This window comes from Tamandua tetradactyla, chromosome 20 (assembly GCF_023851605.1).
Source record: "Tamandua tetradactyla isolate mTamTet1 chromosome 20, mTamTet1.pri, whole genome shotgun sequence".
NCBI lineage: Eukaryota > Metazoa > Chordata > Mammalia > Pilosa > Myrmecophagidae > Tamandua > Tamandua tetradactyla.
Window position 1 is genome coordinate 41,770,299 of NC_135346.1, and position 18,466 is coordinate 41,788,764.

An 18,466-nucleotide genomic window follows, 5' to 3' on the forward strand; every position below is an offset into this window, starting at 1 on the left:
AACTTGTAACTTAATAAATTCCCTTTTTAAAAGTCATTCTGTTTCTATATATCACATTCTGGCAGCTTTTACAAACTAAAATAGCATAGAATTTGGAAAGTGCAGAAATGTATAAAAGACTTTAAAAAATTTATTAAATAATTTTTATGATACAACTAAATCTACTTTTTAACAGAGATTTTTAAAATTCAGAAAGTCATAAAGGAGAAAAAAGTTATCCATAGACACATAGATCATTATTCTGAGGTATTTCTTTTCATTTCACTTGAAAAAACACACACGCATTGGGATCATCCTTTAAATACAACTTGTGTGTGAGTGTGAGTGTGTGTGTGTTCTGCTTTTTTTGTTATTTAGCTTTTTATCATAGGCATCTCCCCATGTCCTTACATAGACTTTCAATGTATTTTAATGGTTGCCTGTGCAGTTGATTGAGTGAATGTACCTGTTTTTGTTTGTTTATCTGATCATTCCTCTGCTGTTGGTCATTTAGAACCTGGATGTCCTGACTCCAAATCCACCGTTATTTTTGACACATATTTGTCTCTATTTCTTTTTAGTCCTTGGCTTGCATTTATCTGGACTTGACTTTGATGGTTAGGGGTGCATAAAACATCCTAGTAGTTCTTACTTATTAGTACATAACAATGCGAGTAGCATGCATTGAGGATTTAATGTGGGCCAAACTTTATTTCAAGACTTTGAACAGATTCCACTAAAATCATCCCCACCCTGCAATAACAGTAGGTACAGAATATTAGTCACATTATACACAGAGGTACAGAGAGGTTAAGGTTTGCGGAATGCATTTATTTATACATGGCAAAAAAACAACACACACAAAAATCCCCAGCTTGCAGAGCCTTGTACAAATAGGCATTTACTTTTTCTGGTCTGGATTCGGGCAGCTACTAGCATCGGTTTAGAGGCTCAGCGATGTAAAGTCTCCTGTCACTGAAGTTCTCCTCTCCTGTGCCTCTTGGTTTAGAAATGGCTGCAACAGCTCTGGACACCACACCCTATGCAGGGTGGCAGAAAGAGAGCAAAAAAAATGGTGCTGACCACATCTACCCTTCTATCAGCAAACCACATTTTCTTCCCAGAGATCCCCCAGCAGATTTCCACTCATGAATGATAGTGTTTTATCATAGTGTTTATGTGGCCATTCCCTGCTGCAGAAGAGGGTTGTAAAATGATTGTTTAATTTCTCCAACCTTTGGAGAAGAAGCCAAGTAGAAGGTCAGGTCTAGGATTACTGTTGGGTCAGCCAACCAACACTGGCCATGACATATACTTGTCAGGTTCAAGTGTAGGTCTTTTTTTTTGACCCAAGCAGCCCATTTAATATAGGGGTCAACAGCAACTAGGAATCACTGTTTTTTACAACTCTGGCTTAGACTGGAGGTAGCCTAGAGTCTGCGATACCCCATCCCACACTGAGTATAACAGCATCTAACACATAGTGACATTTTTCATCAGTATTAGTGTCATCATAAAGCGCTGTTAAAATAGAAGTGGTTTCATACATTATTTATCTGCGGTGTGTCCACAGAATCATTCTTTTGCTGGAGAGTTGTCTCGTTGGCATTTATACACTCAGTCACAAATCTGCAGCTCGCTGAGTTTGTATCCTCAGGCTGTGACGGAGGAAGAGGAGGATTGGTCAGCTGTTTGGGTTGAAACAAGTTGCTGCATCTCTTCTCTCAGCTCTGAATATATTTATGAAATGCTTGGACATGGCTAAACTGAACTAAGGGCTGCATTGTGGGAATTTTGAAAATGATGGTTGTACTTCACGTTGTGAAAAAATGATTTTATCTAATTGGAAGGGGCTCAAAATGGATCCATTATTTATTAGGACCTTCCAATTGGGTCTATTTCTAGAGCTAGCCAGCAATTTATAGAATGTTTTGTTCAGGGCTGGAATTCGGGTGAGTTGACTAAGGTGCCTAGAATGCAAAATGTAAGGAGGTATTTACTCACACCGTGGTGCAACTCTAGTACTTTCATGCCCTGGTTTTGTTTTGCCCCATTTGTAGAAAAAAAATTAGGACATATTTTCAACAGATATTTTTTGAATACATTCTATGTGCAAGGCACAATTTTAGCATTGGGGGTCCAGTAATGAATACAGCAGTCCTTGTTATCCTCATGGAACTGACATTCTAGTATAAGGGAGATTTCATATATAAATACGGATTTCTGGCTTCTCTTGAAATATCCAAATAATTGGCATCCCGGGGTTAGCTTTTCTTCATGACTCAACCATTGCCAGATTTGGGGAGTCACCACCACCTTTTGAGATGGGGCATGAATTATGTAGTTTGTCACAGTCATCATCACTCCCTATTGTCTCATTTCATCTGTACAGCCCCTCTATGGGTGGATAATGTCATTATTGCCATTTTTCAAACAAAGAAACAGGCTTTTTAAACTGTGGAAGGCAGAGTGGGATAGAGGTCTGTGGTCTTTGAAGTTGGGCAGAGCGATGATACATGATGCAGGAAAAACTCTTATAAGATCAAATTAGAAATGTGTGCAAGCAGGAAATAGATGACACCCTAAAATTAGGATAACTGAAGCAGAGTTTAATAAGGAAACTGTTTACAAAGACATGGATAGAGTGCAGGGAAACCACAAAGCATGGTGCAGAACAGCAGATTAGTAATAGTGGGGCTCTATTACCACCTCTTTAGGGGCAAAATGAGGGTGTGGTTCCTTACATTGGGGAGAGAGAGAGGACTGTGTGGAAGGGTTGCCTTGTTGAGCTGAGACCTTTGGCAGGGGGATGCAACTAGCCCTTGGACAGCTCCAAGGGAGAGAACTTGAAGTATGAATATCACAACCCTACTCTCCAGGTTCTCTCACTTCCATCTACTGCCATGCCAAACCTAACTGGAATCTAGAGGGCAAGATGCCCATTGATGTAAATCAGCCTCTGAGGCATACAACAAGATGGAGAAGAGCAGAGAGTATATCAGGAGAGGAAGCAGTTAAGATAGCCATCATTAGAAGAAAGTCAAAGCCAAGGGCATTTTAGGAGACAAGAAGATATCTTGTTTAATTTTATGTGTCAACTTGGCTAGATTATAGTCTCCAGTTGCTCTGGCCTAATTGTTAATGTGAGGGTATTTCATAGATGGATTTGCAACCACAATCCATTGAGTGTATCTACAATCAACAAAGGAGATTGCCCTCAGCAATGAGGGGGATTCTCCTCATCCAATCATTTGGAGGTCTTAAAGTCAGAACCGAGAATTTCAGAAGTCAAAAAGAATTTCTGTCTCTGATTCAGCTAGCCAGCTTTTTCTGGGAAATTCAATTTTATCTTCATTGGGGTTTCCAACTTGCAGCTTCTCCTGGGGACTCACTTTACCTTCATCAGAATTTTCAAATTGCTGCCTGTCTTTTTTTTTTGGGAGGGGGTCAGGGGTGCACGGTACGAGAATGGAACCTGGCTCTCCTGCATGGAGGGTGAGCATTTTACCACCGAACCACCCATGCATGCTGCACACTGTCTTTTTTTTTTTTTTTTCTGTTGTCTTTTTTTTATTATTTTTTATTTTTTTAATTTTTTTATTAACAGAAAGAAAAAAAAAAGAAATTAACACAACATTTAGAAATCATACCGTTCTACATATGCACTCAGTAATTCTTAACATCATCACATAGATGCATGATCATCGTTTCTTAGTACATTTGCATCTGTTTAGAGGAACTAGCAACACAACAGAAAAAGATATAAAATGTTAATATAAAGAAAAGAAATAAAAGTAGTAATAATAGTAAAAAACAACAACAACAAACAAACAAACAAGCAAACAAAAACAAAAAAACCCTATAGCTCAGATGCAGCTTCATTCAGTGTTTTAACATGATTACTTTACAATTAGGTATTATTGTGCTGTCCATTTTTGAGTTTTTGTATCTAGTCCTGTTGCACAGTCTGTATCCCTTCAGCTTCAATTACCCATTGTCTTACCCTGTTTCTAACTCCTGCTGAGCTCTGTTACCAATGACATATTTCAAGTTTATTCTCGAATGTCCGTTCACATCAGTGGGACCATACAGTATTTGTCCTTTAGTTTTTGGCTGGATTCACTCAGCATAATATTCTCTAGGTCCATCCATGTTATTACATAGTTCATAAGTTTATCCTGTCTTAAAGCTGCATAATATTCCATTGTATGTATATACCACAGTTTGTTTAGCCATTCTTCTGTTGATGGACATTTTGGCTGTTTCCATCTCTTTGCAATTGTAAATAACGCTGCTATAAACATTGGTGTGCAAATGTCCGTTTGTGTCTTTGCCCTTAAGTCCTTTGAGTAGATACCTAGCAATGGTATTGCTGGGTCGTATGGCAATTCTATATTCAGCTTTTTGAGGAACCGCCAAACTGCCTTCCCCAGTGGTTGCACCCTTTGACATTCCCACCAACAGTGGATGAGTGTGCCTCTTTCTCCGCATCCTCTCCAGCACTTGTCATTTTCTGTTTTGTTGATAATGGCCATTCTGGTGGGTGTGAGATGATATCTCATTGTGGTTTTGATTTGCATTTCTCTAATGGCCAGGGACATTGAGCATCTCTTCATGTGCCTCTTGGCCATCCGTATTTTCTCTTCTGGTAGGTGTCTGTTCAAGTCTTTTTCCCATTTTGTAATTGGGTTGGCTGTCTTTTTGTTGTTGAGTTGAACAATCTCTTTATAAATTCTGGATACTAGACCTTTATCTGATATGTCGTTTCCAAATATTGTCTCCCATTGTGTAGGCTGTCTTTCTACTTTCTTGATGAAGTTCTTTGATGCACAAAAGTGTTTAATTTTGAGGAGCTCCCATTTCTTTCTTTCTTTCTTCAGTGCTTTTGCTTTAGGTTTAAGGTCCATAAAACAGCCTCCACTTGTAAGATTCGTAAGATATCTCCCAACATTTTCCTCTAACTGTTTTATGGTCTTAGACCTAATGTTTAGATCTTTGATCCATTTTGAGTTAATTTTTGTATAAGGTGTGAGATACGGGTCTTCTTTCATTCTTTTACTTATGGATATCCAGTTCTCTAGGCAGCATTTATTGAAGAGACTGTTCTGTCCCAGGTGAGTTGGCTTGACTGCCTTATCAAAGATCAAATGTCCATAGATGAGAGGGTCTATATCTGAGCACTCTATTCGATTCCATTGGTCGATATATCTATCTTTATGCCAATACCATGCTGTTTTGACCACTGTGGCTTCATAATATGCCTTAAAGTCCGGTATCGCTAGACCTCCAGCTTCGTTTTTTTTCCTCAAGATGTTTTTAGCAATTCGGGGCAACCTGCCCTTCCAGATAAATTTGCTTATTGGTTTTTCTAATTCTGAAAAATAAGTTGTTGGGATTTTGATTGGTATTGCATTGAATCTGTAGATGAGTTTAGGTAGGATTGACATCTTGATTATATTTCGTCTTCCAATCCATGAACACGGTATGCCCTTCCATCTATGCACACTGTCTTTTGAAATTAGACTCATCAATCACAATGGTCACATGGACCAATTCCTAGAATAAATATCCCAATATTAACATGTTTCCTTGGAGAACCCTAATGTATAGTGTTGAAGAGTAGGGGAAGAAATGAAGATAAAGGTGAATTCAAGTTAAGCTTGGATGGGACTGGGGAGGCATCGCTTCCTTCTTTGAATTCTCTCCCCATCAATCATGTTTGGCCACCTTGTCTACCAGAAAAAAAAAAATCACTGATTTCACATCAAATGTTCTTCAAGTTTGCCACACATGAGATCTTTGTCTTAATAACTTCTGAAATGAACAAAAGACTGAACCATCTTCCAGTTTTTCAGAGGAGTAGTATAGAACATTGAACCCTACTTTTAGAAAGCTACATCTGAAAACATCCAAGACAGGTCTGTTCTGTTTTTGAAGTTCCCTCTAAAACTCATTCAGCTTAATCCTTCTTGTCAAACATTGTATATCTCCTTAATCTGAGCCATATATTACCACCACTAAAAACCATTTGCTTGCTTGCTTTCAGAATTCTAAATTCTGAAATTAACTGGAGCATGGCTTTGGAACGTCAGTAAAATAGATTTTAGTCAGTGTACTCCTCTCTTTATAGTGACATTTCCCATAGCCCATTCTGGAGCCTTTTATGAATGTCCCTGTAAGCATAAGTAATATAACAAATTCTGGACACTTTGGCCAACAATTTAAGAATTCAGAACAGTCTATAAAACCTAACATATCTGGTTCTGAAACAATGTATTTTTGAGACTACCTGGGGGGCATAAATTTGCTGGGTAAGAACACTCATGAGGAATGTGCTGGTTTAAAAGGATTTACATACCCTAGAAAAGCTGTGTTTTAATCTTAATCAGTCTGGTGGGAGCAATGGGTTCTTCCAATCCCTTTCAGCACTATAGGTTGGATACATGATTAGGTTATCTCCATGGAGATTTGACTCAACCAACTGTGGGTAATTGTCTCCCCCCATTCTATGTGGGTCTTGATTAGTTTACTGGAATCCTATGAAAGAGGAGACATCTTAGAGAAAGCCTCAGAATGATGGGACAATGAGGAGAATGACGGGAGAGCAACAGAGCAGAGTCACAAGAATGAGGAGAGAACCACAGAGTCCTCCAGCCAGCGACCTTTGGAGATGAAGAAGGAGAATGCCCTCAAGGAGCTGCATGAAAGAAGAGGCCTGGAGAAGAAACTAGAAGACATTGCCATGTTCATCATGTGCCTTTCCAGCTGAGAGAGAAACCCTGAACTTCATCAGCCTTCTTGAACCAAGGTATCTTTCCCTGGATGCCTTAGATTGGACATTTCTATAGACTTGTCTTAACTGGGACATTTCCACAGCCTAAAAACTATAAACTAGCAACTTATTAAATTCCCTTTTTAAAAAAACATTCCATTTCTGGTATATTGCATTCCAGCAGCTAACAAACTAGAACATGGAGTATGGTGTCATAATTATTTCAGGAAATAGTAGGGACACTACTGATTGTCTACACATGAGCTGTCCCTCTTTTTCCTTGTAAATGGTGCCTAAATATTAAGAAAAAAGTCAAGCCGTGTGCCTCAAAGGAGGCTGGGCTTCTCTAGCTCCAGGTCACAAATTACTTGTCTAATCCAGGCTTGCTGGTTTCATCTTCTCAACCAGGAATTAGATTAGCAAGGTCTCATGGGGCAATTATGGTGAAGTGATATGAGGGGCAATTCATGGTGAGAGCTTCTAAAATAGGTTTTTCTTGACAATAAAAAGTCAGGAAGAAGGACAGAAGTTTCAAACAACCATCAATAACTGGCAGAAGCATCTTTTTCAAAGCTTGAGAAAACAGCTAAATGATTGCTGTAATAGGGCAAGTGCTGAATCAGAAAAACGCTACTTAAAAGGGTAGGATCTCATGGTACCCTGGCTGGCCCATCCCTCATTTCTCAATAGCTCAGTGCAGAGCTGGCCTGTGTTCCCAATGTGATCCCTGATTCTGGTTCCAGAGAGAGTAGAATAACCCTTATGCACATGCTAGGAGCATGCATATCTGGCACAATCTGTGTGGTGGTGGCTGAGGGACTCATCCGGAATTTATTCTGCTTATAGAAGATGGCTCACTAAGCTCTTCTACAGAATTCTGGGAGAGAGCAGTCAAGTGGCTGTCTGGGGCAAGGAATTTCTGACTGTAGGGAATGCAGTGCCCAGAACCATGATGAAGTTGTTTTATACTGAAAAGGGGACACTGTAGTTGGGGGAATTTTTAGGGCCATGCACACATGTCAAGACAAAACCTATGCATGGATAGGATCAGGGAGACTCCAACACTTAAGCCTGGAGCTATTTTCTAAGCTCATTGTATGGATAAGCACTAAAAGAGGGTGCTTGCACAGGTCAATCTGCAAAGATTGGGAAAGGTATTTTCTTATTTTTTTCCTTCTTTTTTTTCACCAGAGTCTAAACTCCATTAAAATGTCAAAATGTCCAGGTTTAAAAAAAAGAGGTATAAAACATACAAAGAAACAGTAAGTGATAGCCCAGGCAAAGGAGTAGATTAAAGCATTAGAAACCATCAGTGAGGAGGACCAGAACTGGAACATAACAGACAAGACCTTAAAAAAATGTCCTAAATATGATAAAAAAAGGTAAGGGAAAACATGGACAAAGAACTAAAGGAAATCAGGAAAATGATAGATGAACACAGAGTATCAGTAGAGATATGGAATTATGAAAAGGAACCAAACAGAGCTGAAGATACTGTTTTAGTTTGCTAAAGCTACCAGAATGCAACACACCAGAGTGGTATTGGCTTTTACTAAGGGGGTTTATTTAGTTACAAATCTACAGCTCTTCAGAGGAAAGGTAGCTGGCTTTCCTCTGACTTTCTCTGTCACATGGGAAGGCACACAGTTGACATTTGTTGGGCATCCCTCCAAGCTTCTGGGCTCCACTGGCAATCTCCGGGGTGATTCCTTTCTGCATCTCCAAGCATCTGGGCTGGGCTGCGAGTGCTGAGATGAGGTATACTGAGCTGCTGAGCTCTCTTCTGACCTCTCTATTTCAAGCCTCCAGCTAATTAAATTAAACATCATTCATTTGTGGAAGGCATGCCCCTTACCAACTGCAAATGTAATCATCCATAGATGAATTTCACAGGCTGATGATTTAAATCCATTGCGATAGAACAACGGGCATCATCACTTGGCCAGGTTGACACCTGAACCCAACTATCGCAACCACAGTAACAGAAACAAAAATTCCCTAGGGGTTCAGCAGCAGCTTGGAGCTAGCAGAAGAAAGAGTCAGTGAACTTGACGATAAGGCCATTAAAATCATTTAGTCTGAGGGGCAGAAGGAAGAAAGAGTGAGGAAAAGGGAACAGAGCCTGTGGAACCTGTGGGATACCATCAAGTATATAAAAATTTGCATTGTGGAAGTTTTAGAAGGAGAAGTGTGCAGGTTTGAAGCTATTATGTACCCAGAAAAGCCATGTCCTTTAATCCTCATTCAATATTGCTGGTGGGATTTCTTTTTACTGTTTCCATGGAGATGTGACCTACCCAATTGTGGATGATAACTTTTGATTAGATGGTTTCCATGGAAATGTGTCTCCACCCATTCAAGGTGGGGTTGCTTACTGGAGCCCTTTAAGAGGAACCATTTCGGTTAAAGCTCAGAACCAACAAGAGCCCACATGGTCAGAGACCTTTGAAGATGCATAAAGAAAATGCCCTGAGGAAGTCATTGAGGAGGGCTGGAGAGAAAGCTAGCAGTGTTGAAGAAGCCTGGAGAGAAAAGCACGCAGATACCGCCATGTGTCTTTCCAGCTGAGAGAAAAACCCCAATGTCACTGGCCTTTTTGAACCAAGATATCTTTACCTGGATGCCTTAGTTTTGGACGTTTCTATAGACTTGCCTTAACTTGAACATTTTCATGGCCTTAGAACTGTAAGTTCACACTTAATACATTCCCCCTTTTTAAAAGGGGTATATTCCATTTCCGGTAATTTTCATTCTGGCAACTTTTCAAGCTAAAGCAAGAAGAAAGAGAGAAAGGGGCAGAAAGAGCATTCAAGGAAGTAATGGCTGAAAACTTTCCAAATTTAATAAAAGACATGAGTATATACAACCAAGACAATCAACAAACTCCATACAGAAGAAATCCAAATAGACCCATGCTGCAGCAGATTATAATCAAATTTTCAAATGTCAAAGACAAAAAAGAATTCTGAAAACCGCAAGAGAGATGTGACATGTCATATACAAGGGAGCCTCAATAAAATTAAGTCCTGGTTTCTCATTGGAAACCATGGAAACAAGGAGACAGTGGGATGACATATTTCAAGTGCTCAAAGCAAAAAACTTGTCAACCAAGAATTCTATATCTGGCAAAACTGTCTTTAAAAAATGAGGGAAAGATTAAGACATTTCTGGATAAATAAAAGCTGAGGGAGTAAATCATCACTAGACCAGCCCTAAAAGAGATGATAAAGGGTGGCACAATGGTGGCTTAGTGGCAGAATTCTCGCCTGCCATGCTGGAGACCTGGGTTCAATTTCTGGTGCCTGTCCCTGCAGAAAAAAAAAAAAAAAAAGAGATGCTAAACAGATTTCCTCAGATTGAAAGTAAAGGACAATAGACAATAGGTTGAAGCCACATGAAGAATAAAATCTCTGGTAAGGTAATGATAAGGGTAAATATAAATGCTAATACTGTTGTATTTTGGGTTTGTAAGTGCACTTTTTACTTCCTATAGGATCTAAAAGACAAGATGTGATAAATCAATGGTTATGGATTCATAATGTATAAACAAGTATATAATTTGTGACAAAACACAAATGGGGGGACTGAGCCCCTTACCACTTTTGGTAGGCCCAAATAAACTTTAACAAACATTTTAAATAAAGTTATGTAGGAAGAAACAGAACCTCTTCCTCTACTGGACATTATCATAGTAGTTTGATGTACTTAGACCTGTGGAAGCCAAGTAATGACCATGAAGAGCCAGGTCTCATGTTCAGATGGGAGGAGAGTGCAAAGACACTCCATTAAAATGTAAGTAAACCACTGAATTAACCAACCCAACCCCTGTCCAAATTCAGGTCTTCTCGTATGAGACAATGCCTTTCTTATTGTCAATGCCAGTTGATTACAGGAGGCCAAGCACTTGATGTTTTGTACAGATGTATAAAATTCAGGCGCTGGAAAGAAGGACTGGAGGGTGTTTTAGTTTGTCAAGCTGCTGGAATGTAATATACCAGAAATGGAATGGCTTTTAAAAAGGGAATTTATTAAGCTGAAGTTTTACCGTTCTAAGGCCACGAAAATGTACAAATTAAGGCACAAACAAGAGGTTACCTCCACTCAAGAAAGGCTGATGCTACCTGGAACACCTCTTGCAGCTGGGAAGTCACGTGGCTGGTGTCTGCTGATGTCGTAGGGTTCTGGACACCTCTTTCAGCTGGGAAGGCACATGGTGACATATGCTAGGTTTCTTTCCTCATTTCATAAGGCTTTCCTGGAGGTACCTTCCATCCACATCTCCAAAAATCTCTGGCTGTGTGGGCTCTGTTGGTTCTGTAGGCACTGAGCTTTTTCCAAAATGGTTCCCTTCTAAAGAGCTCCAGTAAGCCACCCCACCTTTAATGGGTGGGGATACATCTCCATGGAAACCACCTAAGTAAAAGTTACCACCCATGATTGGGAGGGTCACATCTCCATGGAAACAATAAAAAGATGCCACCCACAATGTTGCATGAGGATTAAAGAACATGGCTTTTCTTGGGGTACATGACAGATTCAAACCAGCACAGAGGGGGAAGGGAAAGATAACTGATGATGTTATCATTTTATTTTCCCTTTATTTTTTGGATATAATATACATTAATTGAATTAATTAAATGTTGTATATATAATGGAATATTGTAATATATAAATGTTGTAAAAAATTGGACAAAATGGAAGTGTTGGGATTAAAAACTATAATTCTCAACAAGAGTATTAATGTAATGTTAAAAAATGGGGCAGAGAAAACATATTTTACTATAAATCTTGGATGTCTTTTCTGAATACATGCAAATCTATCCATTTTTTTCCTTCTTTTTCTTTGGAATGAATTGTTCTCCTGTTATTTTTGTAAAATTAATTTTATTGTAGTAAGGTAATATATAACCTAAAATTTGCTACTTTAACCACTTAAAGTGTGCAATTCAGTAGCATTAATTACACTTACAATCTTGTACAATCATCACTATTTCCAAAAATTTTCATCATCCCAAGTAGAAGCTCTGTTCCAATTAAGCAATAACGCCTCCTACTCCTCATCCCCAACCCCCTAGTAACTTTGAATCTATTTTCTGCCTATATGGATTTGCTTGTTTTAGATATTTCATATAAGTGGGATTATGTAATATTTGTTCTCATGTGTCTGACTAACTTTACTCTGTGTACTGTTTTCTAGGTTCATCCATGTTGTAGGATGTGCCAAAACTTCAGGCTTTTCTATGACTGAATAATATTGTAATTGTGTAGATAAACACTTTGGTTTATCCATTCATTTGTTGATGACACTTGTACCTCATTCTTCAACAACTGTGTAATATTCTAAAGTATGACCACATAATTTTAAAAACCTAATAGTGGTGATGCTTTTAAAAAATGTGACCATTGGATGACTACATTTATGAGCTCCTAACCTCTCCCTTCGATCATTTTCAGCAAGTTTCACTGTCTTTAGAGAAGCATACTCTGGGAGAAGCCATGTGCTGCAGTGGAAGGAACACAGGATTTGGGGTCAGGCATATTGGGGCAGAGATTCAACCCTTACCGCACAAAAAAGAGAAGATTTTGAAAGCTATTAAACTCTTTATGCCTCAGTTGTCTTGTCTCTGAAAAACAGGAGAGTAAAACCTACCTCTTAAAGTTGTTATAAGATTATAAATGATGTATTAAAGCACCTACCACACAGAATAGTTGTTCAATGAATGACACTATCATGCCTCCATGAAATAGTACAACTCTCTTTGCTTATCTTCACTGTGGACACAATGAACAAATAAGTAGGGTATTTATTGGTTTAAAATTATTTCTTGAAATTATTGCATAATTGTCCTCAAAAGAGTATAAAGTATGTCCATGTAGACAAATTGTCTAAATTCACCTTCTTCAGTTTTGTAAAGATTATAATTTAAGAATTTCACTCCCATTTATAGACAGAAGCTAGCAGACAGAGTTTAAATACCCTATCAAATTGGCTGGAAAAAGACATCATTTGTTTTAAAGAAGATCTCAATAAGCTGGAGTGATGGGCTAAATTAAACAAGGTGAAATTTAATGGGGACAAATTTAAAATTTTATTGTTCGGTTTCTTTTCTTTTTTTGCACAATACCAAAGGGAAAAATGTGACTTAATAGCAGGGGTAAAAAAGGCTTAGAGGTTTTATCTGGCTGAGTTCAATGTGAAGCAATAATACGATCCAGTTGTTGAAACAAGCAAATGCTAACTTTGTCCTCATAAGGAGAAGTAGGCTATTCAGAAGGAGGAAGGTGATGATTGCACTTAGTTTGTTCTTATTAGACTACATGTTCTAACACTAGGGATGGCAAGTCATTAGCATGCAGGCTGAGGCTTCTTGTTTATATACCCATGGTAGATACCAACAATTAATCATGTTCCACTGAGTCTAGATGCAGCATATGAATTCCTTTCAACATAGTCCTTAAGGCAGTCAGGGCTCTTTGATTGGAGTTGGCATGCAAGATGAAACCTGTTGGTAGCCATTGGGCAACAGGTGGCTGTCATGGTCCCCTTCTAAGGGGAAGTTCTAGCTTATATCAGGTGGTCAAACGTTTACCAGCTACAATGATCGGTTAAGGAACCAAGGGCTGCCAATCTGTAGGGTACTTTGAAGAGTTTTATCCAAACTGGAGTAAGCTGGTCCTCTCTGAGTCTCTCTTTTGAGAATTTGACCTGGGAAAAAAAAGAGTGAAGCAGGCAGTTGTGTTAGGCCCAGAAGCTGAAATGCTTTATGGAGAGAGGCCATAATATTTAGAGGGCAAGAGGGAGCAAAAGGAACCATGAGAAAACAGAAGCAAGAATGAAGAAGCAGAAGCTATGAGGGAGAAAAAAATCTAGAAGGATAGAGGAGATGAGGGGCTTTGTGGTGGCAGCAGAAATAGGAGAAGAGGCAGAGAATGCTGAGGATAAACAGAGGCCAGCCACTAAGGGACTGGAAAGACCTCCTGTCCTCCTAGTGGAGGCTCAGCTGCACTCTTATCTTGACTCTTCCTGAGAGGCCTTATCAGCCTAGGGTAGTCAGGTCTGGTTACGAACAGGAGGTTCTTCTTTTACTTTAAGTCCACAATAAAATAAATCTCTTTTTACTTGGGTAGCCTAAAGGAATCTTTATTCTTTGTAACCCAAAGTTTTCACTCACAGTTCCAAATCTAGTGCTGGGTGCCATATTGGCAAACTGGAGCAGGTCCTGAGGAGATGGACCAGGTTGTTGTGCTGGTTTGAAACTATTATATACCCCAGAAAACCCATGTTCTTTCAATCCTAGTCCAATCTTGTGCGGGCAGACCTATTGTGGATGGGACCTTTTTATTAGGTTGTTTCCATGGAGACATGATCCACCCAAGGGTGGGTGGGACCTTTTGATTAGATGGAGATGTGACCCCATCCATTCAAGGTGGGACTTAATTAGTTTACTGGAGTCCTGAAAAGAGCCAATACAGAGAGCTCAGAACCAGTATAGAGAGCAGAAGATACTTAGACACAGACTTCGGAGGTGCTTGGAGGGCCAACAGAGACAGCCACTGGAATCAGAAGCTGAAAGCAACACAACCCAGGAGCAAAGGAACAGGAGATGCCAGCCACGTGTCTTTCCAGCTGACAGAGAAACCCTGGACATGACTGACCTTTCTTAGCGAAGGTATCCTCTTGTTGATTCCTGAATTTGAACATTTTTATGGCGTTAGAACTGTAAACTTGTAACTCAATAAATCCCCTTTGTAAAAGCTGTTCCATTTCTGGTATATTGCCTTCTGACAGCTTTAGCAAACCAAAACAGATGGTGAAGAGGACTGTGAGCCCCACACAGGGGGGGTTTTCAAAGGGATTAAGCATGTTTATCCAGAGCAGCAGTTCTCGAAGTATGGTCCCCAAGCCTCCACATCAACATCACTCAGGAACTCACTAAACATGCAAATTCCTGGGTCCACTCAGACCTACGGAATCAGAAACTCTGGGAGTAGGGCCCAGGGATCTGTGCTTTAACAAGCCTTAGGTGATTCTGGTGTATACTCACATTTGAGAACTGCTGGTCTAAGGAAGAAAATCAGAACATGAGGCTGATCTCCAGTAATTTCAAGGACTTTCAGGAGGAATGATAGAAGACCCCAGCGGGCAGAACAAGAACTAGGGGTTGGAAAAATTGGGAGACAGATTTCAGGGCAAAAGAAGGAAGACTTTGCAAGTAGTTAAGAGTATTTGGGAAATAGGTTAGAACTGGTGGACAATGTCTTGTCTCAGTTTCAGTTCAAGGCTAGTAGATGTTGTAGAGGTTCGTAAAGTACACAAGAGAGAGGAGAGGAGACTGAAAGAGGAACTGGGAATAGGAGTCTGGCTTCCCAGATCCCTCACTGCATAGCAACAGTGGAGTGGTAACAACAAATTGTGTTTACATCAGTCTCAGTGGAGCTGCTTGCAGGCACCTTCCCGAGTTAGAGGTGGATCCGGGATTCTGGTTTCTGCTATGCAACAACTTCTAACACCTAGACCAGGATCCCACGCTGGGATTTGCTTCTATTCCCATTCTAGATCCTAGCCCTTCTTTAAACTTTCTTTGGTAAAGGCAGAGACTCCAATATTGGGGCACACAAATGGAGGTAGTCTAACCCCTCACCTAACATCTTGGTTTATGAAGCTGTTTCTAGAATAATGAATGTTAAAAGTAATTTTACATAATTGGGATAGTGGGTAAAAGTGTTGACTCTTGAGTTGGATGGGATATGTAATTGTATGACCTTGAGAAAATTACTTAACTTCTCTGGGCTTTATTATCTCTTACAATGAGCCTTATAATAGTCATTATTTTATAGATGGTTTAGATCTATTTATAGATGGTATAGATGGTTAGATCAAGACAATAGTTCTATGCCCAGTTCATGGTAAGCACTATGTTTTAACTACATTTCCTAGTTTTGCTGTTTTATCTCATTGGATCCTCCTAACATGCCTGTGGGAGGAGGGAAGAGTAGGTTCTATTAAGGCATTGTCCAGCCCCAGGAACTGAGGCAAAGGATCTTTAAGGATATTTAAGGATATTTAAGACCCAGTCTGACATCACACCGTGCTAGCATTAGTGGCAAAATCTAACTAGGACTTCATTTTTCTGACGTTAAGAGGCCACAATAAAGGACAAATTCTGTATGTGTGTGCTCTTAGAAAGAGGGATGGAATTTATTTTTTGAAAGGACAATATATGCAGTAAGAAAAATTGTACGAAAAGGTATGCAGTAAAAATAAGTCTCCCTCCTTCCCACCCACCTAACCTCCTGCCCTCTGGTCCCTTTCTGTTGGCAGATTCTGTGCATCCATCAGGAGCTGCTTCATGCATATAAAAGCTCAGTATGTCTATATCCCTGGGGACTGTTTCTAAGATCTCATTCTGCTCCTGTCCTTGGATCTCAGATGTCTCTCCCCGCCCCCCCCTCTCTCGGCAGGGTTGGCTCCAGAGGCTTTATAGGGGTAGAAGTGGCGGTTTGGATCTGAGCTGGTCTTTGAGAAAAAGAGACTTTATGTCCTGGGCAGCGCCAGCGCTGGGTGATGGCCTCTTGCCTCTGGCGAACCAGACACTTTTGAGTCCTCCCCTCTGGGCAGGCACGGCCGGTGGGGTGACCTCGTGGTGTGAATGCCAGACCACCTCCCCATTTCACTGAGGCTGGCTTTTATCTCCTCCTTAAGACACTGCCATTTCCCCCATAGTACATTGCCAGATCTGCCCCAGGGGTTCTGCTGATAGAGAATCCTCACTGCCCGATTGTCAGGCTTGGGGCAACAGGCCTGTGGGTATTCAGTCCACAGGCCCAGGGACCCCCTTCTGTTTGGCTCTTCTGCTCTCTCTCTAACCAACCCAGCTTCTGAGAAAATGCCAGACATTCTGTTTCAGCAATCCTGCCACTTCCCCAGCTAAGGGAAATAATCTTTGTGGGATTTATTTATTTGTTTCACTATTTAATTAGAGAAGTTGTGGGTAAACAGAAAAATCATGCATAAAATACAAGGTTCCCGTATACCACTCTGCTAATAACAACTTGCATTAGTGTGGAACATTTGTTACAACTGATGAAAGTACAGTTGCGCTATTAGCTAGAGTCCAGGGTTTAATTTAGGGTTCACCAGTATTGTGCAATACCATGGATTTTTTAAAACATTTTTTATTCAAGTAACATATATATGACTGGACATTTCTCCTTTTAACTACATCCAAATATATGAGTCAGTGCTCTTAATTACATTTGCAATGTTTTGTTATCATCACCACTATCCATGACCAAGACTTTCCTTCATTCCAAATAGAAACACTATACCTTTTCAGCCTTAACTCCCTATTCCTTGCTATTACTTAACACCTTGGCCAATACATAAGGCCGTGACTGCCTGCCATTTGGTCAGGAGATAACGGACTGGGCTGGCTGAGAATACAAGTGATATCTGGGGTCTTTGGGGAAGCAGAGAAAGGCAGCTGAGGTGGAACTCTGTGCTATCAGAGACAGTTGCCACAGCGTTTGTGTGGCAAAGCACATTTCTGTGCTTCCTGGCTATTGGAAGCCTTCCCCTTGGGTTTCCCTCTGCTCTGGTCTGGGAGCTTGGAAAGGTGCCCCATGAAGGGCTTGGTATTCTGTGGTGCGCCGACTCTCTGAGCCATCCTCAAGCAAGACCTTGCCTCTCTGAAGCCTGGACATATTCATAAATATCCTTGCCAGTCAGTGCTCCGGCTTATGCTCGCTTGAATATGTCCAGTCATGGGGAACTCACCATTTCCTGAATCTCTCGATTTCATTCGTAGATGGCTCTGGTGGTGAGACTATTCTCTTCAAATTGCGTCCAAATCTGAGGAATACCTTACAGCCAAGCAAAAACAGCTGGTAATTATAAAGGCTGCAGTTATTGAGCACTTACCAGGGACAGAGCTAGAACTTTTATGTGCAATATATCATTTAATGCTCAAATGAACACTGTGATACAGGGACCATTGTTAGTCTTCCTTTAAAACTGAAGAGACTGAGACTCAGAGAGGTTAATTCACTTGCTGAAGATCACAGATCTAGAGAGAGTCACAGAATTGGAAAGTGTGGCTAGGAATGTCTGAATTGCCATCTGCTGGACCCTGTAGCTCAAATTTCTCTTTCATGTAAAAATCCTGTGGACTTGTGTTCTCAATGTCTCTAGCTCTTGGGACATTTCTCTCAGAGTCAGGTTTCCGTGGGTCCGTCTAAAACTTGGTGGGCTGAGCCCAGTGTTACTGGGCAGGGGTGTAAGTGGAGGAGAAACCCATTTGTCAGAAGAGAGTGCCAGGTAAGGGATGGACAAGGTGAAGTGTGAGGTTCCTTTCTCACGTGTTTGAACTCGCGCATTCTTTCATTCTGCGAAGAAGCTGGGTCTGCAATTTTGGGGCCATATCCTCAAAGCACAGAGCAGTCTTCAGGAAGGAAAACATGTTGAGAAGTTTCAGTGTCCTGGGATGAGCCCAACAGCTTTCTTCCTTTTCTCAACTTCGCCTCTGCCTCTCTCCTCCCCCCCACAGTTTCCTGCCTGGGGCTGGTAAAGCCAACAGCCAGAGCTCCTGAGCCCTGTTATTTAAAATTCACCCGTCACCATGGCAACCTGCATCCTGTTCCATTTCAACCAGAGATACAAAGAAGCAGTGAAAAGGAAAGTTTAATAAGATTTTTTTTTTTTTTTTATGAATCTCG

General features: G+C 40.4%; 1 long non-coding RNA gene across 2 annotated transcripts; it reads right to left on the minus strand.

The window, feature by feature from the left end:
* Positions 1–862: 862 nt before the first annotated feature.
* On the minus strand, positions 863–18,387 carry LOC143664071 (uncharacterized). Of its 2 annotated transcripts, XR_013166297.1 has the most exons (4): positions 18,110–18,387; positions 17,529–17,614; positions 1,527–1,637; positions 863–1,019 (listed from the first exon to the last, which is right to left on the minus strand). It is a non-coding gene; the product is annotated as an uncharacterized LOC143664071 (long non-coding RNA). The 2 variants fall into 2 exon arrangements; XR_013166298.1 differs by lacking the exon at positions 1,527–1,637.
* Between the last annotated feature and the right edge of the window lie 79 nt (positions 18,388–18,466).